The following is a 14,696-nucleotide window of genomic DNA, read 5'->3' as shown; positions in this document are numbered from 1 at the left end:
AGGATTGTTCACAACCATAAAAACAACCCAATAAAAATAAAATACCACAGCAGTAAAGGAATACAAAAAATGAAGATGAAAAAAAAAGCAGATAAATGGCAGTGTGAAATATGTCACCAGTTTAAAGTCTAGAAAAATAAAAAAGTCTTTCCTTGGTGCTGAAAAAATGGCAAAATAAGTGTCAGGCAAGCTTCTCTAGGGAATTATTTCCATAATGGGGATGCCACAACTGAGGAGGCCCTTTTCCCAGTTGCTACCCACTTCACTCCTGTTGGTGGTATCTGGAGGGGGATCTCCAGGTTTTTATTGCTTAGCCATAGGCAAAAAGCTATCATTATCTCTATAGAAGGCCACTGCATGAGAATTAGGCATTTTTTCAAGTAACCTGACCCAAAACGGTATAAGATTTAAAAGGTAAGCCTCAATCTTTTGAATTGTGCTTGGAAATGGATTGGTAATCAGTGAAGATGTTCAGAAATCTATGAAATATTCCCACCCACTGGTTCTTGTCAAAAGACTTAGTTAAATATATTAGCAGTCTTCAAAACAGTCCCATGTACACCTCATTGCAGTAGTCTAATCTGGAAGTTAGCAGTACATGATTAAGTGTGGCCATGCTGTTTCTATATGGAAGGGGACACAGTAGGCACACCAGCCTTGGCTGGTGAAAGGCGGTCCAAGCCACTTCCATCACTTATGCCTGTAGTGACAAAACTGGATTTAGAAGCACCTAGAGGCGGTGTGGTATAGTAGTTAAGGTGTTGGACTATGACCTGGGAGACCAGGGTTCGAATCCCCACATAGCCATGAAGCTCACTGGGTGACCTTGGGCCAGTCACTGCCTCTCAGCCTCATGAAAACCCTATTCATAGGGTCGCCATAAGTTGGAATTGACTTGAAGGCAGTGCATTTACATTTAGAGTACAATTCTTAAAAACACATTGAATTCCTTCTCTCTGGTTAGAAAAAACATCTGCTAACAGCACTTCTGATTGAGTTCTATTTAATGAGCTCTTATCTAGTGTTCTGACCGTGACAAGAGAGTAGCAAAAACATCCCCACAACCAGATTACCATCCTACTGCCAACAGAATAACAAGTCTAGAGCATGACTGGTAACATGTTAGGACAGCCCCATAGTTGTCATGGCAGCCATGAAGTCTTGAACATTCGTTAACAAGACAGCATCAGCATGAACGTTGGAGAAATCTTCCAGGACAATAAACCTGGCTCTTCAACTCCAAATCCAAACTGTCAGCTCAGGTAGAGGGAGTTGGCAGTGGGATTGGAAGTAGTTTTAACAATCTAATGTGTCTTGGGTGTTCAGCACAAGTACAAACACTCGAGCCTGATGAGGGAATTGGCATTCCTGTAGACCAAGTGTGGGGAACCTTTGGCCCTCCAGATGTTGCTGGACTACACTTTTCATAATCCCTGGCCATTGGCTATGCTTGCTAGGGCTGATGGGAGTTGTAGTCAGCAACACCTGAAGAGGCAAAAGTTCCCCACACCTGCTGTAGACAACTGTATCTCTCACTATGAGAGTGTTGCACCAGGAAACCAGACGAACCAGATTGTTCACTAAAGACGCAATAATGCAAGACAGGTTGGCACTCTCATCGACATTCAAGCCATTGATGGTTGTGGGAAGGGCTGTGTGATGTTCCTATATTAATGTATATATGGTAAGTGTTGTTGTTTAGAAGATACATGGTAAGTGGAGTGAAAGAGGAGGGGGAGTGAATGGGCAGTAGAATGCTAGATGATTGGCTGAGTGTTTAAAATGGCTGAATGTATAAAAGGAAGAGTGAGAGTGGAATCTGGGGGGCGGAGAAGAGAACTGAGTGGGTTGCGCCCATACGTGTGGGGATGAAGATTCACAGTGACTACGGATCATCGGGCCTTGTGATGGTTGCAGACTATGAAAAACCATAACACTATGCTGCAGAGGTGGTCCTGGGCCCTACAGGACTATCAAGTGGACTTCCAGTTCATAAAAGGCAAGGACAATGTACTGTCCGATGGACTTTCCAGGCAAGTGGCTGGGACTGCAGTGACGTGACCAGACAGAGGAACAAAGAAAGACATTTTCCCCATAGAGACTTTTATTTGTTAACGCGACGTATAAATCCTGGAACAGGAATAATACTCTGCTGTTGTTTAAGGGGGGGGGAAATGTGATGTTCCTATATTAATGTATATATGGTAAGTGTTGGTTGTTTAGAAGATACATGGTAAGTGGAGTGAAAGAGGAGGGGGAGTGAATGGGCAGTAGAATGCGAGATGATTGGCTGAGTGTTTAAAATGGCTGAATGTATAAAAGGAAGAGTGAGAGTGGAATCTGGGGGGGAGAAGAGAAAGAGTGGGTTGTTTGGTGGGTTTGAGAGAGTGGTTTGCCAGGAGAGAGTGGAGAAGGAGGGGGGTGGAGTTTGGATTAGTATTGAGTAAATACTATATGCTTATGTGCCTTAAGAAGAAATCTTGTTAATCTTGTTAGCTTTGTTATCTTTAATAAATAATTTGGTTTACCAAAGGCCTGATCCTTGGCTGGGGTTTCACAGACCAGAAGGGAGGGTAAGGTAATGACCAAGGCTGAAGGGGAACTGTAACAAATGGTGGCAGCGGTGAAGAGAATAACAATACCAGTATTCAGAGTCTCTGGGAATACTAGTATTAGGACATGACTGGTGGTTGCCTAGCAGGGGGATCTGTTGAGATCTGTGCTAGAGCGGGGAGAGAAAAAATAAAATAAAGGACAGTCCGGACTGGTGGAGTCCCTGGTGGTGCCTAGTGACAGGCAGTAGCCACGCGCAGGTAGGAACCTGACAGGGAGAGCCAGGGAAGGGCGTCACAGGCTGTAGCTCAGTAATAGAGCAGCCACCTCACATGCAGAAGGTCCCAGGTTCAATCCCCAGCATCTTCAGATAGCACTAGGAGAGAACCTTGCTTCAAACCCTGAAGAGCTGCTGCCAGCCAGTGTAGACAGTACTGAGCTAGATGGACTAATGGTGTGACACAGTAAAAGGCAGCTTCCTATGTTCCCATGTTGTGTTGTGGACCAAACTGGCATAAGGTAATAGCACCACAGGGCTTGGTGATGCATTAGTAGAGCAACTTGGGTCATTTCTGCTGGGAAAGACGAGGATAAGGAACATTTACACACCTGCCGATCTGATTGGTTGGATGGGCCACTTTACAGGACAGGAAGGTATGCTCTTGCTTCTTCAATCAGGCTTTGGCATCTCGACATGCCATGAGGTTCTTGTAAACCAGTGTGTTGCAGGCTGGATAGAGAGTTTCTCTTTAAAGTATTAAGATAACTACTATGGCTGAAGCACCTCATCTGCTCCCTGAAACAAAGGCATCTGGGTGCACCTTGAGATTCAGTGGGCCTTGCCCAAACTATGTAAATTAGCTTTTTACTCTTGCATCCAACCCAATGTGGATGAGCTCAAATCTCACTTGGCCCTTCAAGTCTCTCTTTCTACAGGACCCTTCCCATTATTCTAGTTGGGCCTAATAGTGCTTAAATAAGTTTGGGAATTTGACAGATAAGGCCTCAGTCTGCTGTTGTTTGGCTTTCTGTATAGTAGTGACAGTTAAACAGGTAATGTTAAGGCAAACAGTAAACGTCTATAACACCTGGTGCATAGTTAAGAGAGTTTTGAATTACAAATAATAGGATGATTATTTGTCACATTTGTATCCTACAGTTCCTCCAAGAAACTAGGGCAGCAAATATACTGTGAGGATAAAACATAGGTTTATTTTATTTTAGTAGAAGGAGCTCATGTTAGTGTACATTATTTTCCCTGTCACCCCAATTTTGACCTTGCAGCAACTCTATGACATGGACTAGGTTGAGAGATTGTGGCTGGCCCAAGGTCACCAGTGAACGTCATAGTTGGGTAGGGATTTGTACCTCGGTCTCCCTAGTCCAACATCAAACACTATACCACCCTTGTTCACTTATATTAACTTTGACTTAAGTCAGGATACCCAAAGAGTTTCATGCTCAGAGCAACAAGGAGCAGGCATCAGCATGCTTGAGGGAAATGCTGAGTTTTCAGAAGTACAAAATGATGATGATGATGAAGAAGAAGAAGAAGAAGAAGAGGAAGAAGCAGCAGCAAACAACAAAACCAACAAAAATAAAGCACCCCAATCAGGACTGGGCATGCACAGTAATCATGACATGCTGACTGTCAGTTTGGAAACAACAACAGAAAAAAATGGAGAGGGTGGTTTGGAGTATCCCACAGGAAGACATGACTGGCTGGAACCCTGAACAGGAACATACCCTTTAGGGAGTCAGGATACACGGCAAAATGTTGCTGCAAGTCCCACTTGTGTATAGCTTTTTACCATTTGACCACTGTCAGAAACCTTGCTGATTACAAAGTTTGGAAACTGGAAATCCTTCTCACATTCTCTATACATAACAGGTAAAATTTAGACGCTCCAGAGTGCATCTTTCCCATTTTCTTTTACAAATCCAACTATATTCTAAGGTCCAGTCAGGTTTCTCTCTCTCTATGTATGCTTATGCATAAATTGCTGGTGCTATAAATAATATAATGTCTGCATGGCACTAAGATCCACTGGTAAATATTTGGCTCCTAGGGTATTAACTAGGGTTTCCAGGTCTCCAATTTTTATCCAAAGACTCTGGTTTTTGGGGGCCCTCTCTGGGTGAGTCACCCCAATCTCTGGAATCTTAGCTTTAATGTAAAATAAGTTTCTAGGTGGTCTGATTCAAGACATATACACCAAAATGTCAGTTGCCCTCCCTGCAACTTCTGTAAGAAGTCAGCTGCTCTAATCCTGCCTTTTCAGGTTTTTAGCCAATAAGTGAAGTCAGGGTTGAGATTGATGAGAGATTTGTTGACCTTGAGGCAATAGCTAGAACCCATTGCCAATCCTGAAAAGAAGCTTCTTTTTCCTGCTTGTCTCCATAGCAGACATTGAGTGATTGTATAACTTTCAACAACAGCAAGATTGCATTTCTCTCTACTATAGCAGGAAATCTAGAACTGAAAATCACAGTGGATCTTGGTAGGCATTGCAAAGTAAAGAATTTCAGTTATAAATAAAAGTGTACATGCAGGGTTTTTTTTTAAATTACTTGCAAAAAAATTGCATATTATACATTTTATCTTTCAAATAATTTTGAACAGAAATTTGAAAAAGTGTACATGATGCAGCTTATGATGACATTACAATGTGTTATTCTTTTCTAATGTGACAATGGACTGGATGAGGGCTAATAAACTGAGGCTCGATCCAGACAAGACTCAGATGCTGCTAGTGGGTGGTTCTTCTGACCAGATGGTGGATGTCCAACGTGTCCTGGATGGGGTTGCACTCCCCCTGAAGGAGCAGGTTCATAGCTTGGGGGTTCTCCTACAACCATCTCTGTCACTTGAGGCTCAGGTAGCCTTGGTGGCACGGAATGCATTCGACCAACTTTGGTTGGTGGCCCAATTACGTCCCTATCTGGACAGGGATAACCTGGCTTCAGTTGTCCATGCTCTGGTAACCTCCAAATTAGATTACTGCAATGCACTCTTTGTGGGGCTGCCATTGAAGACAGTTCGGAAACTGCAGCTTGTACAAAATGCAGCGGCCAGATTGGTAACAGGGACCAGATGGTCCGAACATATAAAACTGATTCTGGCCCGCTTGCATTGGCTGCCTGTGTGTTTCCGAGCTCAATTCAAGGTGCTGGTTTTGACCTATAAAGCCTTACACGGCTTGGGACCACAATACCTGATGGAACGCCTCTCCTGATATGAACCCACCTGTACACTACGTTCAAGATCAAAGGCCCTCCTTCGGGTGCCTACTCCAAGGGAAGCTCGGAGGGTGGCAACAAGGGAGAGGGCCTTCTCAGTGGTGGCCCCCAAATTATGGAATGATCTCTCTGACGAGGTGCGCCTGGTGCCAACACTGTTATCTTTTCAGCACCAGGTCAAGACTTTCCTCTTCTCCCAGGCATTTTAGCATGTGTTTTAAATTGTTTTTATATTGTTTTAAATTTTAATTTTTTGTTTTAAATTGTTTTTAAAATATGTGTTTTAAATTGTATATTTGTTTTAATGTTTTTGATTGCTGTAAACCGCCCAGAGAGCTTCAGCTATGGGGCGGTATACAAGTGCAATAAATAAATAAATAAATAAATAAATAAATCAATCAATCAATCAATAAAATAAGGAGTCAGGTTTAAATTTTCTTGGGCTGTTGAAGAGGGCAGTTTACTTGTCTAATTCATAGCCTGTTTTGAAAACCTTCTAAATATGAACCTTTAATCCTATACTCACTTTTCTGGAAGTAAAGCTGCAATGCTAATCCTGTATACCTGGGAATAAACCCCACTGAATTCAGAAGGACTTACTTTTGAATACACATAGTTAGGATTGGGCTGTAAATCAACGGGACTTTTGAGTAAACATAGCAAAGGATTGTGTTGTAAATCTTTCTTTCCCCCTTCAATCTTTTTTTAAAAGCAATTAGGCAGGGCTTACCTAGGCATCATTGCTTTTATTTAGTAGGAAACTAATGCTGCTTTAAAAAAAAAAGTTCTGCAATTACTAACTGGTTTTGATTATAAACTATTATATGGGGTGTATGCATTTTTACATCTCCAGTGTGTGTGTGTATGGAAACTTTCCAACAACCCTGTGAGATAGGGTTGGAAACCAAGGCAGCCCACAACAAGAAATGAAAAATGAAACAGACTGCCTTCAAGTCAATTCCGACTTACAGTGACCCTATTAAAAGGGTTTTCATGGTAAGCGGTATTCAGAGGTGGTTTACCATTGCCTTTCTCTGAGGCTGAGAGGCAGTGACTGGCCCAAGGTCACCTAGTGAGCTTCATGGCTGTGTGGGGATTTGAACCCTGGTCTCCCAGGTTGTAGTCTAAAACTTTAGCCACTACACCACACTGGCTCTCACAACAAGAAATAAATCAATTTAAAATCCAATAACCATAAAACAAGTATAAATCAGTTGAAAAACAGCTTAAAGTGGCATGATTTTGAATTTTGGGTTGAGTGAGTGAAGTTCCTTATCATTTGATGTTGCAGTCCTGTGCACGCTTCTCTGTTTGAGTAAGCCCCACTGAATACATTGGGACTTGCTTCTGAGTAAACATGCATAGGATTGCACTACAAATATCTTTACAAGTTGTGTAAATAATAAACATATTTGACATTCATGGTTACATACATCTTCATACTATGTCTCAATATGTATCTGATTTCACATTATGGTTGTACATTATTATTTCCTTTACATTTTAAGTGTGCCCTTCTTGCTTGGGTTGGCCATGGTCCCGCTCTGTTGTTTTCACCCTGAGGGGCAGATTAGGCTGAGAGATGGTGAGTAGCCCATGGTTACCAAGTAAACTTTGTAGCTGATTTCCATTTTAAAAATTAATTAAAATGATTTATGTGCAGGCAAAGTTTATGAAGCAATGCACATCCACACAATACATTTAAAGCATATCGAATTCGCATTTAAAGCACATTATTGTCCTGAAAGAATCCTGAGAAGTGTAGTTTCCCCCTCACAGTTATAGTTCCCACCACCCTTAACAAACTACAGTTCCTATGATTCTGTGGTGGGTTTCATGTGCTTCAAATGTATGTTGAATGTGCTTTAAATGCATGGTGTGGATCTGCCCTAGGTATGATGTGCATTCATTAGTGAATTGAAAAGAACCATTATAAAATATACTTTTTTAAACAGGGGAAGAGCTATAGCTCAGTGGAAAGGTACATGCTTTGCATGCAAAGGTCCAAAATTCAATCTCTGGAAAAGACTATTGCCTGGAATCCTTGAGAGCCAATGCTAGTCCATGTCATCAGTATTAAGAAAGATAGTACCAAATGGCCTGAGTCAGTAGGCTTTGTTCCTAAAAGAGGAAAGAGACCCAAGGGCCATAGTGACTCTGAAATGTATTTATGTATTTTACTTACAACATTTATATACCCCTTTACTGTAAAAAACGTCAAAGCAGTTTACAGAAGGAATTAAAACAATAGCATTGTGGCAAAAACAGTTAAAAACAGGCATGAAAAACATTCAAATAATAAAATCAACAATGTTAAAAACAGATAAAAAGCATAATAGCTTCTATATGCCTGGGTAAGCTTCCCTAAACAAAAAATGGTTTTAGCAGGTGCTGAAAAGAGTACAATGAAGGTACCTGCCTATTGTCAATAGGTAGGGAATTCCAAAATGTAGGTGCTGCCACACTAAAGGATTGATTTCTTATAACAGCAGAACAAGTACTGTGTGGCACCTGTAACATGGAAAGCATACCTTGAACTTGGCCTGGTAGCAAATCAGCAACCAGTGCAGATTGGAGCAGAGGTATCATGTGTTGATTGATAGGGTCTTACCCATGTCAGCAATCGTGCTGCAGCATTCTACACTAACTGCACCCCCTGGGTCACATTGTGCTGCTTGGGGATATCTGTGACCTTGGCTGACTGGCTGCCAGGTTTTTTTAATTTTTGTTTTTGTTTAGGAACCCTGACTGGCTGCAGGACACTGAGTTTTCTGCCTTACTCATAGGAATCTTGTTGTGGTTGGTATGATATTGCATTTAGGAAATCATCACTGTCTTTTGTTTTTGTTTTTCTATTTGCATTTCATTTACGTTTAACCTCACTCCTTTACATCCATAAAAGCAATAACAGTGGTTCCATGCCCTCAGCTCAACCCCCTTAAACCCACTGATGATGCACCTTGTTGGTTGCATGATGGTTTGTTTCTTGTGGTAAAACAGAATTGACACACTGGGAAGTGTGGCTTTAATTGCTGTTGTTCCCAAGCTACTGCCTGTGAAGGCAGACCAAACCATGAGTGTTGTCTGTCTGTCAATTATTACTCACTGGAATTGCGTTGGCTGTCAAACAGAGTTTATAGCAGCCCACAGGGTAGGCAGGAAAGGGTAAAGAATCTTCTTAACTCTTACTCATTTCTCAAACCTCTCCCTGTAGTGAGGAGTCAAGTGTGTAAAGAAGCTTGGAGCAGCCATATTAAAAGGCAAGCAGGGCATTCCAGGCAGGGGGTTGCCAACCCTGCTTGGATATGGATATCTGTGCAGTCAATCCTTATCAACAGCACAATCCTAACAATATCTACTCAGAAGTATGTCCTGTTGAGTTCTATGGGGGCTTAGTCCCTTAGTGTGTTTAGAATTGCAGCCATCTTTACTCCTGAGTACTCCCATCTAACATATTCACAACACTAGGCTCCCTTCCTACAATTGCCTTCTGGTGACTGGCCTGGCCAGAGGGCACTTAAACCCTTCTTGCTAGAAGCAAGTAGGCTAGGTTAAATGTTCCGTACCTAGGCTCCCTAAGCAGGTGAGAAGGAATGATCCCATCACTTCAGCTGGACCTGAGAACACCCTAATTTAGCTAAGATTTCTATCTTAATTTCCAATCAGAGAAATTTTTGTTTGTGTGGTATACTCCAAGCAACTGTGGTTGACACTTAACTTATCATGTTTAATGACATCACTAGGCCCGCCCTGTGACATCACTGGGGCCAGCCCCTGAAATCTCAGAGTTTGGGATGCTTCTGACCTGGCAACCCTAGTGTTAATCCATGTGTGTTTCAGAGTTTTTCAGGCCTTATCTTCACACTCTGTCCACCATAGAATCTGTGCTCTGTGGCATCACTTTTCTGACTCTTTCTAGACCACTTTTCACTGACGTATATATGAGATAAAGGCCACATTGACACCATACATTTATTCCACTATTATTCCACTTGAAACAGTCCTGGCTTCCCCCAAAGAATCCTAGGAAATGTAATTTGTAAAGGGTGCTGATGAGAGTTGTTCAGAGACCCCCTATTCCCCTGACAGAGCTACAAGTCTCAGAGTTCTCTGGGAAGAGGGATTGACTGTTAAACCACTCTGGCAATTGTAGCTCTGTGAGGAGAAAAATAATCTCCTAACAACTCTAAGCACCCTTCACAAGTTACATTTCCCAGGATTCTTTGGGGAAAGTAATGACTATTTAAAGTGGAATAATAGTGGAATAAACGTGTGGCGTGACTGTGGCCAAAATGTGCTGGAGTTTAATATCTTAACAGAATCCTGAAAGGGGGCTGCATGTTTTGTAGTTTGTTTGTTTTTTAGTCCAGTCTTGTACAAAAAGAGTTTAAATATCTTCTGGCTGATGCTCATGGTTTGCCGGACATATTATGGCAGTTCTGGTCCACTAGGTGTTGCTACTACCTTCTTGAACTGCAGTTATCATTTGGTTCATTTTGCATGGACTCTGCTGCTTTTTCACAGTTCCACACGATGCAGCCCAAAGACCCAACTAGCTATAATCCTAGAGTCACATGCTAGATTCTAGTACATGATATTCCAGTTTTGAACAAGGAAAGGAAAGATACCAAAATAAACCAGCAATGCTGGGGTTGTGTAGAGTTAGAGGGACTCAGCTGCATCAGGCTAATGCCTATGCTAGCAGTGCTAGCTGTGGCACCATATCAGAATTTGGAATTGGGAGGCATTTTTGCAGCCTTATGAAAATATAAAATGGTGCCCTGTGCCTCTCATATTGACTCTAGTCAGGGGTGGCAAATCATCTCTCTCTCTCACAAACATTACTTCTGCTCCGCTGGGTTATTAAACCTTGATGGGCTATCAGCCACCTATTTCCTCTTGCCCATCTCACAACCCCAATAGCCAGTCATCACCTGCTGAGGTCCTTGGTAGGATCAATTTTCTGCATTCTCCATCCTGTGTATGTGAACTTCTCCCCACCCCACCCCACATTTTACGTCTTAGCAACTTTCCATTGCAGACAGGCCAGTCCTATCTGTGAAATTCTCACCTTCTCCATTTAGAAATTGTATAACTCTTTGATGAATGTGTTCAAAGGTTAGCAAATGAACAGCTTTGGTCAAAATGGCTAATCTATATCTTGTGGTCAAAGATCAGAAAATGGGAACTAAAGGGAATGGGGAAATGCAGGAAGATAGTGGGTGAAGTGAAATACCTCTGCCTGCAACCCTACAAAGCTAGGGTTGCCATATTGCCCGGTTAGCCGGGTTTTACCCGGATTCTGTGCATGCCACCCGGCGCCCGGCTAGCCCCTTACGTGGCCCGGATACTCAGCTTTAATATATATAAAAAATTAAGTTTCTAGGTGGTCCGGTTCTCGAGATATACATAAAAACATCAGCCGTCCCCCCAACTGTTAAATCTTTCTTTAAACAGTAGTACTATAGCACTTCGTAGCTTTAACCCTGCTCGTTCAGCATTGAAGCCAATCAGGGATTGTGTTTCAGTTTCATTCACCTGAGGCAGTGTCTAGAAAACAAAATGGTGGTTTTCCCCCCCTGTTTATCTGAAATCTCATAAATTGGGTAAGTATATACATTTCAGTTTCTTTTCCTCTTATGTGCAGGAGTCAGATCCTGGGCAGTGTTTTCAAAACCTTCCCAATACTTGGTTTTGTGGGGGTAAAAGTATGCTAATCCCATATGCCCAGAGTAAATCCCATTGAATTCAATAGGACTTACTTTTGAGTAGACATGGTTATGAATGTGCTCAAAATCAATGGGACTTTGGAGTGAATGTAAAAAAGAATTGTGTTTCTGCCCCCTTCTCCAGTCCTATTTTAAAGCAAGTAGGCAGGGCTTACTTAGCTATTACAGTTTTTATTCTGTAGGAAAGTAATACTGATTTTTTAAAAAACTAATACTGATTTTTCTGCAATGACCAACTGGTTTGACAATAAACTATTATATGGGCTGTATGTATTTATACATCTGCAGTGTGTGCGTGTGCGTGTACGGAGTCTTTCCAACACCCCTGTGAGGTAGGGTTGGAAACCAAGGCAGCTCACAACAAGAAATAAAGCCATTTAAAATCCAATAACCATAAAAACAAGTATAAACAGTTGCAAAACAGCGTAAAGTGGCATGATTCGGAATTTTGGGTTGTGTGAACGAAGTTGCTTATCACTTGAGGTTGCATTTCTGTCCCTGTTTGAGTAAGCCCCACTGAATATGCTGGGACTTGCTTCTGAATAAATAAACCTAGGATTGCACTATAAATATCTTTACAGTTTGTGTAAATAATAAATATATTTGATAGTCATGCTTATATAAATATTTCTTCATTTATCATATTTTTGGTTTTTGGTTAGGAATCCTGACTGGTTGTGAGATGCTTAGTTTTTTGCCTTACTCATAGGAATCTTGTTGTGGTTGGTATGGTATTACATTTAGGAAAGTGTTACTGCCTTCTGTGTGTTTTTTTCCTATTTGCATTTCACTTATCTTTAACCTCACTCCGTTACAGCTATAGAAGCAACAGCAGCATATGCAAGATAATTAACTCCCATTAGTGATAAGAACAAGAATTTATAATTATTATTTCAATTAGAACAAGAGGCTTATCAGTACTTTGAAGAGGACCAGATATTTATTTTCTTTCTGAGCCCAGGACTGGGTCTTTCATGATGCCTGGTGGGGGGGGGGAGCAGGAGAGTAGTCGCTAAGACAGACATCCTGGCATTGGTAATCTAATTAGCAAGGTACGTGTGGGGTTGTTGCACACTTCCAGGCCCAGTTTCATTTTGAGTATGGAGGTGGAACCTGTGTAGATGTGGTTGATCAAAGAGAAAAGAAATTTTGAGTTAAGCAAAGCTCTGCTTTTATAAAACTTAAGAAACATACAAATACTTTGAATGTCTGAGTGCCTGCACCAGTGGAATACTGGAGGAACTTGTAAAACTTGCTGCAACAGTATTTAGAACTGAGCATGTGATGTGAAAGACTCCTTTTCCTAACATTTTGGCTTCTTGTTTTTCTCCACCCACCACATCTTTGAAATATATCGTATATGGTTAACTGTACTGCTGCCCTGACTTACTTTGCTATTTTGTGTTTTTATTATGTTTTTATATTGATTGTGTATTTTTATTGTTTTTATTATATTTGTAAGCTGTGCTGAGCTCTGTTTTTAACAGCAAAAGGGCAGGATATAAATTATCTTAATCAACCAATAAATACTCCCTAGCGTTGGAAACTAGAGTCTAGGTATTTAAGGCTGAAAATGTTGCTTTAAAAAAAAGATTTCTCACATCTTTCCCCAGTTTTTGGTGGTAATTCCTAGGCACAAAAACAAAACAACTGGACAATCCAAATTTTAATATGCAAATAATATGCATAATATGCAAATAATATGCAAATAATTTGCATAATATGCAAATTAACCTGCCTGGATTTGTGGAACTGGAATATGGCAACCCTATACAAAGCCACTGCCAGTCAGTGTAAATGCTCCTGGGTTACATGGACAAAGAGTTTGGCCTGGTATAAGGCAACTTCTTGTGTTCCCAAGTCTTCAGATTATCTGGGACACTTGAAAAGCAACTGACACACGAACAAGCAGCAGCAGAGAGTTCTGATAGCATCCCCTGCCAGACCCCTTGAAAGCAATTCCCATCCAGAATGTCATATATTCAGAATATCAAACAGGAGGTAGGTGGTAGATTTGTGGATTAATAGTACTTGGAAATGTAGTGGAAAAGTTGACTAGAAAGCAAGGAATGAGTGAAAAGCTTTTAGAACTTTTGGTACTTCTTTTTAGCTAATATGGGAATTTAAGCGAGAAAAATAAGCAATATTATCTTGCTAGAAAAGGGCCAAGTAACGGTAGATGTGAGTGTTTGGTTGGTTGGTTTGTATTATTGGGGGTTAAGTGTGTGGAACATTTTTTGTATAGCTTTAAGAAGTGGCATCATTGTATAATGGCTAACAGTTGATGCTGGATGAGTTTCAACAGCTAAGGAATGAGTCCGAGGAAAACAGATGCCTCGCCTGAGGGGAATGGGAATAGGAGGCACTGTTTTACAGTGGTTCCATTCCTATCTCTCTGATAGGCACCAGCGGGTGGCATTGGGAGATGAGGCTTCAGACCCTTGGCCTCTCAATTGTGGTGTGCCACAGGGTTCTATCCTCTCTCCCATGCTATTCAACATCTATATAAAGCCGCTGGGGGGCATCATCAGGAGATTTGGGCTGCAGTGCCACCAATATGCGGATGACACTCAGCTCTATCTCTCATTTAAGTCCTCACCAGAGATGGCTGTGGTTACCATTTCCAAGTGCCTGGAGGCCGTAAGTGAATGGATGGGAGGAAACAGGCTGAAGCTGAACCCCGACAAGACCGAGGTACTGCTTGTGGGAGATAGGAGGAAGTTGGGTGATTTTGACCTGGTGTTGAATGGGGTAAGATTGCCCCTGAAGGACCAGGTTCGCAGCCTCGGTGTTGTTCTTGATTCCCAGCTGTCCATGGAGGCTCAGGTCGTGGCGGTGAGCCGGGCAGCTTGGTATCAATTACATTTGATACAAAGGCTGCAACCCTACCTCCCTGTCCATCTGCTCCCACGAGTGGTACATGCCCTGGTCTCCTCTCGCTTAGACTATTGTAATGCGCTCTACGTGGGGCTACCCTTGAAGACAGTCCGGAAATTATAGCTGGTACAGAACGCAGCGGCACGTCTGATCAAGAACAGCCGCCGCCGAGACCATATCACTCCAGTACTTAAAGATCTGCACTGGCTACCAGTTGTTTACCGGGCCCAATTCAAGGTGTTGGTTTTAACCTTTAAAGCCCTACACGGTTTTGGTCCAGTTTATCTAAAGGAACGC

Source organism: Rhineura floridana, chromosome 2 (assembly GCF_030035675.1).
Source record: "Rhineura floridana isolate rRhiFlo1 chromosome 2, rRhiFlo1.hap2, whole genome shotgun sequence".
NCBI classification, from domain to species: Eukaryota; Metazoa; Chordata; class Lepidosauria; order Squamata; family Rhineuridae; genus Rhineura; species Rhineura floridana.
This window is presented reverse-complemented; position numbering follows the sequence as displayed.